This window comes from Parus major, chromosome 14, assembly GCF_001522545.3.
Source record: "Parus major isolate Abel chromosome 14, Parus_major1.1, whole genome shotgun sequence".
Lineage (NCBI taxonomy): Eukaryota > Metazoa > Chordata > Aves > Passeriformes > Paridae > Parus > Parus major.
In genome coordinates, this window is record NC_031783.1 from 6156871 (window position 1) to 6167618 (window position 10748).

Here is a 10748-nt window from a genome sequence, read left to right on the forward strand (position 1 = left end):
AGTACTTAGACTTCCCTCAGAATATGGAAAAGTAAGATTATATCCCTGCTTGGTGGAGAGCAGTCAAACTTCAGTTTCTCCCTTTTTTTCTCCCTTTTCTTGCAGTTATCCTAACAACTAAGTAGCAGTCTCCTCTCACTGAGAGGGAATGAGGAGTATTTGTTAAGTATTTGGGAACTTAACATCTAGAGCAGTCACTTGTGGCTGGGAAACACTGAATTCTGGTGACCCCTCTGAGTGCTGTTAACTTACTGCAGATTAATCAATTATTAGATAAGCTACTTAAGTGGTATTTGAAGCTGAGACAGAAGTCAGTGACTCACCTCTGTTAAATTAAAGCCGCAATCTGCAGGCCTAAAGGCAAGGCCCATTCTTTCTGTAGGTCAATGGCTCTTGAAAGCCTTTCTGTGAAATAAAGCAAGTTCACAGGAAGACCAGAGAATATTTCCTTCTATGGATTTATGGTGTGAAGTCCTAATTTCAAAATAAGCTTGAGAAGCATGTCCTTGAGTCCATGCCAGGGAGAGGTTTGATTCCCCAAACTGAAGCCTGAAGCACCCACATTCCCACAAAAGATCTCAGTAGTAAACTGCTGGATAAAACTGAGGAGGTTGAAAAGATAATGATACCTCTTTAAGAAAGTGTCTCTAATGAAGTCTCTGAAGGGATGAGTAGTACTTCAAGCCTCTATTATTTAATTCAGTTTGAAAAAATAGTGTCAGTTGTTCCATAAACATTAAACTAGCAACCCTGAGGGAAGGAAAACCATACTGAATTGGTGTTTAATGTTAAAAATATTTTTTTTTAAAAAATGTAGTTGTATTTCAGATGAAAATATGAATTAATTAATTTCCTAAAATATACTCTTAAGTACAGCATGTGAGATTAAATGAGTATTCAGTCTTAGCTGCAGCAGCCAAATAAATGTTAGAGTTAACAGGTTTGGACCACAAAGAACTAGCCCTGAGTTCTAGGGAAGTTAGAGAACCCAGCCCATCTTTGGAAACTGATGCCCAACAGGGCAGAGGATGAAAAACAAGTAGTCTCAGTTCTCCTGTATGCAACATTTTGTGACTATGCAACATTTCCTGGCTGATGAAATGCAGCTGCAGTACCTCCAGGTGTAAGTCATCTCTTGCTTTCTAATTTCAATGCAATAAAGAGTTCCTTTTCCTTCTGACTGAGAAGGTTTTATTGCAGGATCTGTGTACACTAAAGGAGGAAGAGGGTGGGAAACATAAGGAAGTGCTTCAGTCCAAAGCAGTGGGTAACCAGAGTCAGCTCTGCAACAGGAGGAGCACCATCCTGCTGAGGCATTTGGACATGCTTAGGTACACCTCAAAGTTTCTAAGTCTGCAATCTAAGGGTCTCATCCCACCTTCACAGGACTCTTGTGCTTGTATGATCAGAGTTAACCTGCTTCCAGAGGCCAAATTGTGCCCAGCCAAGTTGTAGCACTTAGTAAAAGTGCTGGAAAAACAAGTTCCCTCCTGCCACTCGGGGATGTGGGACAGGGACTGACCCAGGACACAACATGTCTCTTTCCAGAGGTCTGTTCTTTTTTACCTATGCATTCTGAAATGGTAATTTCTTACCTGTGCATTCTGAAATGCAGTCTGCCCATTTAGGCAGAGCTGCAACATGAAGGTACAACTTGAGAACTATTGAGTCAAGGCATTACATATCCAGACATTCATAGACAATATAAACACGTGAATGAAAAGCAGCAGATGAAAACCAAGATGGAAACTTGTTCTTCAGTATGAGCCTGCAAGAGACAACTACCAGGAAAGATGAAAGCATTGCTCCAAGGGACGTATCTGTAACTTTTCTGATGAAATAATAAACCAATACTCTTTTTCCTACTCATGTACCAGGAATTTAAACAAGCTTAGTGTAAGATTACAAACCATAAACTATAACTTGAGGACATTGTAAAACATGAAAAATGCTTGGAATTCAAGGACAGAAACTTTTTCCACAGTTTATGAGTAAGAACTTCATGGCACTGCTGCTTTTATGACTTTACAAGTACTCTTTACAAATGTTATCAGTTTGCAACACTCCACAGCTGTGTGACAGAAATTGCAGAAGTACTGGTGGAGGGAGCTTTACTGCTTTATGTCTGGGAAATGCAGCCGTTACAAGGAAATGCATCTATCTATTGCCCAGATCAAAAGATGAATGAGAAAGATTCTCCAGTTGCTTTCAGTTCTGTTTCCTTTGGCTGGAATTTTTGTTTTCCCCAGACAATCATGTGTCCAGCCAGAACCCAGGGTAGGACAATGACATTTCTAAGAAACAGAAGGGAAAGTTGCCACAAGCAAAAGGGACATTCACCAAATGCTGCCAGTTTTGATTAAAATTTGACACTATTTAAATGAACACTCCTGTGAATGTAGAATTCAGAGATCTTCTTAATAAGGACTGTTCCTCCCAGCCTTGTTTGTAGAAGTTACTAGTGACCATTACTCAGGCTGATACCACAGGAGGCCTGAAGTGTGTAGCATTTTTCAGAAGGCAGTGTGTACTTTCTAAACAGGGTTTAGAAGGAACACCATTCTGTCAGAAGAATCAGTGATGGATACTCAGCAGCACTGGTTTTATGAGCAGTATATACTGTTATTTAACAGGGCCAGCCGAAGTGTTTTGTGAATTGTCCACATTATGTATTCTGAATCGAACCTACATACCTGAATGCTTCATTTTTCCGGGCAGGGAAGAACAGTGGAACTGGAGAGTGATTGGAGCCAGCCCAGTTGCACTTGAAAAACCTCTGCCCAAAGGTATTAATTCCTTCATCAATATGCTTAGCTGCTGTTCACAAACCTGGATGGAGATAAAAAAGGGGCCTGGAGAATATTTTCACTATCCCCAGACACTCACTCAAGTATTTCCTTTGCCAGAAATGAATGTAAAACTGATTGCATTAAATGGCAGCATGAAAGCAGTAGTGAGTGTGCTTCAGCCTCCTTAGCTCCACTGGTGAGTGCTGGAAGCTCTTGTGGTCTGGAGTGGACTGAAACACCACTGAGTTCCCAGCAAAGGAAGGGCCAGAGGTAACAGAATGCAAATAAACCGGTGGTCTGTGTCAAACAGTAGGGTCAACTGTTCAAGTCTCCCTCTGCCTTAAAAATCTATGAAAACAACAAAAATGTAAATACCTAACCCATATCTATTATGGTTATTAGTTATCACAGTGTTATTTTTATAGGAGTCTAGATAACGTATTCACAAACCAGAGATATCTGTAGGTGAGAAAAAGAAACTTGTATGTGCCTTTCACTTTCACCCAACACGATTTCTCATAAATTAAGCTGTACCCAGCAATGGAGCCCAAGATCTGTCAAGCTTTGCCTTGCAAATCCAAGGTTGTATGCTGCCCTTTTCCGTTCTCAGGTGTCTATTGTCTGATGTTTGTAGTTGTTCAAATTGTAACAGAGCAACAGCTCTTCAAATGCTCCTGTGTAAAATCTGAAATTACTTCAGTATAAATGCTTGATGTTTGGAATGTCAAAAGTCCAAAGGTGCAACCAAAAACGTGTACACAATGTCCTGCCAGCTCTGCAGAGCCACTCTGTGATATTTTCATGAGTCTGAGGCACCATCTGCACTACACTGATGTCTCCTAGTTGGCTCTTAAAGTATTGACAGTTTCTATTTTGAACAAACAAGCACTGATGGCTTTTACAATAGAGTCCACTACTGCAAGTCTGGTTTTGTGGGCTTGTCAGGTTTTGAAAATAAGGCATACTGGGTCTGCATCTATCATTTATTGCTGCTTTTCATGACAAGTTGAAAGCTTGCTAAGTTTTTGTCTTTAGTATATTTGGATCCCTAATGAGTCTTTTTTTTTTTGTTGTATTTGAATTTCAAGTCCAAGTTTTGTTGTTTAATTTGGAAGGTGGCCCTATATAGAGCTACATTCAGAAACAATCATTGTGTTGGAAACTTTTAGCCTTCTATAAAAATCAAATACTTTCATATGAGTCATTAGTAACTATTTAAATACATTTAGGTAGATAAATGTTCTTACAGTTGTCTCACTACAGACTTCACACAACCATTAGTTCAGTAGAAACATCAGCTTACATGTACATAAAAAGTGATTTTAATATTTTTCCTTGAAGCAGGTCCTTTTCAGTTTCTTTCTATGGTTCATGTTGTTTTCCTGTTTAGTTCATACCATGAGGTTCTAAAGTCTCACTGGAAGGAGCTGATGAAAGTCTTGGAGCACCAGTAGGTATATTTACCTTCACCAAAACTGAGTACTGAGATGCTCATGGGTCAGTTGTCAGTGATGGCTGTACAAGACAGCGAATACCAGCAATAAAATTCTGACCTTCATTTCATTAAATTCATATTTGGCCTTGTATATTCTGGGCTTAGTGGAAAGAGCTGGGTCTAAATTAGAGAGTTTCAGCATAGTGCTTTAACATAAGGTGCTGTACAAACTAAAACCTGTGACTAAAATTACTTAAATCAAGAGGTGGAGGCAGTTTGTGACATTTTAATGTCAAATTGTATTTTAAAACATGACATTTCCATATGGCTTGTAGAGATCTTTCTAAAATGAACTGAGATGTCTTCCCATTGGTTCATGCAGTCTTGTGTCTTGATTTTTAAAATAAATTAAAGAAACCTTAGAATGTGAAAATATACTTCATCAATTATACATTGAGTATTCTGATTTAAGAAGAACTCTGTGATTTAACATGACATTTTATATCTTAGACCTATTAAGAGATAAGTAGGTCTTATATATCCATATACTAGTGTGACTTCATCCAAAATTACCGCTATTAACACGCCAACATTCATTCATTCACTCATGCCAGTATTTTGGGAGCAGGCTGCTATTTGTAGGGGCTGTGGCAATAAATGCATTCTACATCCAGGCTTGTAAGTACTTCTGGGTTTGAATCTTGCCTTAAGCATACACACCATAATAAGAAACTGGAAACTCAAGCTTCTTTAGGTACCAATTCAGCTATGTACACAAAACCATGTAAGTGCTATTGTTGAGCAGCTTCAAACAAAGTTTCACTGCTGTTGATTTCCTCTTTATATTGTTTTTGTTTTTTCAGCTGTTTGTTGTGAATCCATGCCTGGTGTCCCCCTGCAGAGCAGCACAAGACCAGCTCTTCCTCCAGCTGTGATTTTTGCTTTTTCTTTCTGAAGTACCAGTTCCTGCTGAGCCCTTGGCAGCATCCTCCCCTCCAAGGGCATTCCTCTCCCCCTCAGGGTGTTACTGCCAGCACCAGGTGAGTTAGGACACCATTGCTCACAAGCACTTTCTGAAGAAGATGCCAGTGCTGCTTGGTGCCCTGTGTCCAGGCCAGGATCCTTTTTGTCTGCATACCTGGGCAATCACACAGACAAAGCTTTAGTTATAGCTTCATGGAGAAATGCAGTCCTTTTACAAACAGATTCTCTGATCTCAGAGCAAAATTTGGTTAGTTAAGGACAGTCATGATGTGTGTCTGAGGTGATACTCCATGGGAATACAGATAAACACTGACCAAAGCACAAAGGGAGTAGTGAGGACAATTCACTTTTCAGATTAATTATCAGTGATCAGAAACAGCAGTCTGGTCTGCTTGGCTGTGCAACCTGCAGCTGCCACCAAAGCTGCTGTTAAATGTGTGCCCCTGAAGACTCTGCAGAGTAACACCACCAGTGTGGGCTTTCTCCTCTCTAGCTCCCTGTAGCTTTTAGATGCTCACTTCAAACTTTACTCCTCAAGAGCTTGATGCTGACTTCCAAAAGCTTTTTCCTAAATTAATGCCTGTGTGTGCTGAATGTGAGATTAGTGTAAAATTCTTGAGTTACTTTATTAAAATTCTGAATTCCTTTCATCTGTGCTCTAATATTTTATTAATTTGAAATTACCTTGATTGGTGGTTCTGTAGCAGTGATGTTTTTAGTTTAAACAAGATGAAGTTCATTGAGAGAGGTGGTCTTTTTGATTGGACCTGAAAAAGATCTTGCCTGCATGAAAATTTGACTATCAGTAAAAGCCTCTCCCTACTAAGCACCAGAAATTTATTTCATGAATCTTCCAAGAGGCCTTGAATATTGCACAATCCAGCCAATGTATGCTCTGGAATGGCTGTAGCCTCTCAGCCTTACTGGCTTCTATGTAAATTTCTATTTGACAACTCAAATTTTAAATTTTTGGAAGTAAAATGTTACTCTTCTGCTTACTTTACTTTAGGAAAATTATTCTTCTGTCACATTGCTGAATGAACTGCATGCTGACTATGCTAATCAGAGAATATTAATGTAAAGGCAGCAGCTGTCAAGGGAAAGCATTGTAATCTGTATTCCCCAACACTGGTTATAGGGACTCTCCAGTCTTGTTAAGCTTTTGCTAAATTTTTTGCTAAGTTAATTTTGCTAAGTTTCTTTTATAAAATGAAACTTGGTCACAAAAGTGAGTGACTGAAGTCTCTTAGCTACTGACCCAACTTCAGTCAGGATGAAGATCTAATGCTTTGGATGCCTTTAATATTTCCTGTTTAAAGAGTTCTTTATTTCTTGTGCAGGAGTTAGAATAAGCCCATATGGAAGCCAGGTCTGCAGACTGTTTCCAGAGCAGCAAGCAATACTAGTGAACTAAAGACCAAGCAATACTGGTAAAGATAAGACTGGTTAATTAATTCTTTTCTTTGATCGTGTCATAGTCCTATTCCATAGAACACTGATTTTATTTAATTTACATGCCAGCATATTTATACCCTGGAAAGAAACCAACAGGTGACACCCACTTCTGCAGAACACAACTGGAGTTCTCTAAGTATTTCCTCTAAGTATTCTTTGTAAATGAAATGAGTCAGCTAAGCTGAACAGCATCACCCTTTTCACAGCCTGCAGGCTCTGTGGCAGGGATGTGTGGTGAGTGACAGGAACTGAGTAAGTTTGCATGCTGGTGGGAGCAATGAAATAATTTCTCATGCTAAGGCTGGCTGTACAAGCTGAGGTTTTCCCACTCGCTGAGATGCTGTTTTTCCTCTCCACACGCTGGGTGCAGCTGGCAGCTCCTGGCAGCTGCAGGAAGGCTTTTGCCATAATCCTCTACTGACTCCACTAAGCATAAGCTCACATGCCATGTAGAGTATCTATTCTCAAGCAAAAAGAGCACAGGGAGGTGCCTTGCTAATGCTTTAGTTGATGGAATTTGCCACAAAAGTTAGGTCACTGTATCTTAGAGTGACTCCTCTGTCACTCAAAATCAAAGTTCAGATTTTGGCTCCATGACACCATGGGAGAGGCCAGACTCTTCTTGTTATAAATAGTGGGATTTTGATGTCTGTCGCTCACATTTACCTGTCCTGTCCAAGTCACATCTAAAATACTACAGCCATCTCCTAACTAAAACCTTGGCAGGTTGTACCTAGAGTTTTCCTGTTTCATATGACTTTGCTGGCTCCAGGTCTTTAGAAATTCCTGGTCAAACACAATTTAGTCCATCTGACAGACTGATCTGTCCCAAAGCATAAATTACAAGCAGCTGAATCTCATGTTAGGGATGTAAATAAAACTGACTTCCAACCCATTAATTCTAACTCATTGATCCATTAATTTCAAATCATTAATTAAATTCAGTGATGAGGAGATAGTCTAAAAAAAACCTTGAAGGATAAAGATGTTTTTCCAGACTTCAGTCAGCATGTCCACATTGCATCTTTTATGCAATATGAAACAAACACCAGGCACAACTGCATTTTATATTCTTGTGTTTGTGTCATATTGTTCTGTGTGAAATGTAGGAAAATAAGTCTAAATTAGGACAGATCTCTTGGAGGTCAAACCTGATACTGACTGTATGTGCTAAAAGCTGGCCTTTAGTGAAGTTTCATCTGAATACCAGGGAAAGGAAGACAGTTTCAGACCCCTCACTTGCAGAGTAATGTATTATTGCAAAGGATTGTTTTCCCAGTTTTCTTCTGTGATGCTGAGCTCCCATGTGCTGCTTCCTTGTGCTGAACCAGGATATGAAAGGCTCGATCCTACCCCTTTGTTGTAGTTTACTTTGTCACTGTGGGCAGACATTGTTGCCAGAATGGAGCAGGTGTTGGCCTGTCCCCATCTCATCCTCTGAGTTCTGAATCCTCTGAGTTTCTGGGCTGCCAGGGACAAGGTTTTTTTACAGATCTGTTTTATGGACATTTGTGAGCCATTCAGACATAACCATTATGATCCATGTATTTTTCAGCTCCACACTTGTGACTTTTCTTGCAGTCAGCTGTGGAGCTCCCAGCTAGCTCAATTTCTAAAGTAAGTGCTTATAAAAAAACCCCCCAAAAAAACCCAAAAAAACAACTTAAAAAAAGGCCTCATGATTATTTGGATTCCTAATCCTAGGGAAAAAAATTAAAAATTTGTTTGAAATCCAGTTTGCAACTTCTCAGTACTACAAAAGAGAAACAGAAATAAAATTGAAGAACCTGTTCTGTACACATTGGCAAATGGACTGGAAAGAAGGATTTTTTAAAACTCTTTCAGGGTAGGATGAAAAGCTGTAAAATATCAGACTTCCTGAGCAGGGGAAAGAAGGATTTTTCTGCTTCTGTAATATCAGTCTTCTACCAAAATTAGGGAGAGAAGCAGGGAAATGCTACAATTTTAAGTAGTACTGTCAGTACAGTACCTGGAGCACAAAAAGTCTAAGCTGAACAGATTTCAAGTTGCTGCTTCTTTAGAAATCTCTTTTCACGGAGATCTGGGGTCAAACTCTTTTCTAAACTGTCTTGGCACCATACCAACAAAACGCTGCCAGTGTAATTGAGGGAGCCATTGTAGCTGAGGGAGCCCTGACTCCTGCTTTCATCTGGAATGTGTTGTCTAGGTGTAGTTTGACCTTTCTTTTACCCATGCTGTGACCATCTCGAATAGTGTCCTTGAATATTGCTTTGAAATGAGGTGCGTATTGTAGTGGCAGCCAGAAAATTGATTCCTTCTTTTTTAATCTGTGCAAACCAAAACTCTCTCATCAAGCATACTCTTAAAAAATCTGCTCATGTTTAATCCAGTGTAATTTAGAGCCTGGCAGCCACCAACTCAGTGCCTGTTCCAATTTAGTGCTGACTTCCTCTGTGACCCTTAAATCAGAGGATGCTTGCTATGGGGTCACCTCCAGAACAGTCTGTTGAGGACTCAGACATTTTCCCTGTAGCTGCAGAATGAGTCTGTGCTGTGCTGCACCAGGTCTTGGGGAAGAGCTTTGCAGATGATACAGCATAACTTTGCATTTTACTGAAAGACAAGGATTTTCTAGCTTAGGAAAACAAATCCATTTCTTCATGCAGGTTGCCAGTGCTTTTGCCCTTCTTGTAACACGGTTTCTTGAAGGCAGATCTTTTAAAAGGGACCTTTTAGTCTCTCCTGAAGATTACACTCTTGTAGGGGTCTTGTCTTGATCTGTAGATTTAATGACTTAATAAGCATTAGACCCTCCTATTATGCAGTAACAAATAGGAATACAATACTTTTATCAATATTTGGCACAATTAATTTTTTTTTATGTGAAACTAAATATTGATGCTGTCAAGTGACTGCAGCTTAAGGGCATAAATTACAAATGTTCTCCTGTGAGCCTCGCTCAAATCATGCATTCATATACAGTAACCAACTAATGTCTTTCTGTTCCTGTAAGCCATATGATTTGATTGCCAGATTACATGATTCTGTATTGTGCTTAGATGTCAGTGTTTTTATTGTTATTACCAATATTATGTTTTATTCTTACTGTAAGTGGTAACAAAAAATTAACTGCTTCCTTACACTATAAAAAGAACACAGTCCCATTTGCAGAATGTCTCTAAACAGAAACTATCTTTGGGAAGAAAAAAAAAATTGAATAAATAATTCACAATATGATGAGTGAGTAGAAAAAAAGGTCTTTTGATGTATTTTGCTACTCAGGACAAAACCAGATTTTTAAAATAAAGTAACCACCTATTTTAATGGAGAGCAAAAGCTCTTCTAAAGGATTGCAGTTGGTGTGTTTTTACCCATTCTGCAGTTTTGCAGGTAACAGGACTTGTGAAAGTAACGATCCCTTTGATTTTCCTGATTCTTGTCTTTTTTCCATCCTCCTGTTTCTTCCTTAGCTTATTTCTTGGCTTATTTTCTAAATGAAATGTCAACCCACCCACCCAAAAGAAACCGTAATATTTCAAGAATACCAGACTGCAGCAAAACGAACCAGCCTGTCTGTAATATAAACAGGCAACAAATAAATTCGTAAAAACCTTGGAATTAAAGTCTCCCAACTTAAAACTGCCCATGCTTTCCGCACAAGAGCATCCCTGGGAAAATCAGCATGTGCATTTTCCTGTTTTCTCACGAAACCGGAGGAGCTTCATCAGCTCGCAAGTGAACAGCGTGGTCCCTTCCCGCTGGGCAGGGGGAGCCCGGGCTGGCTGCAGCAGCGGGGCAGGGGCAGAGCACAGCGGCGCCGCTGCAGGGCGCAGTGCCAGCAGCACCCTCAGCTCCAGCCAGAACCCCGTCACAGCTCGCACTGCCCTTTGCACGTGAAGGGGCCGCTCCTCAACTGAGAGCAGATAAACGAGGACCAGTCAGGCGCTGGGCTCATGCAGGTGAGGGGGCCGGCACACGGTGCAGACGCTCGGCAACCGGGGCGCGGCCTGAGGCCCTCACCCAGCGGCCCTCACCCAGCCAGCAGCGCAGCAGCTCCGTTCCGGCAGGCCGCGGTTCCGCGGCTGCAGCGCTGCCGCCGCTCA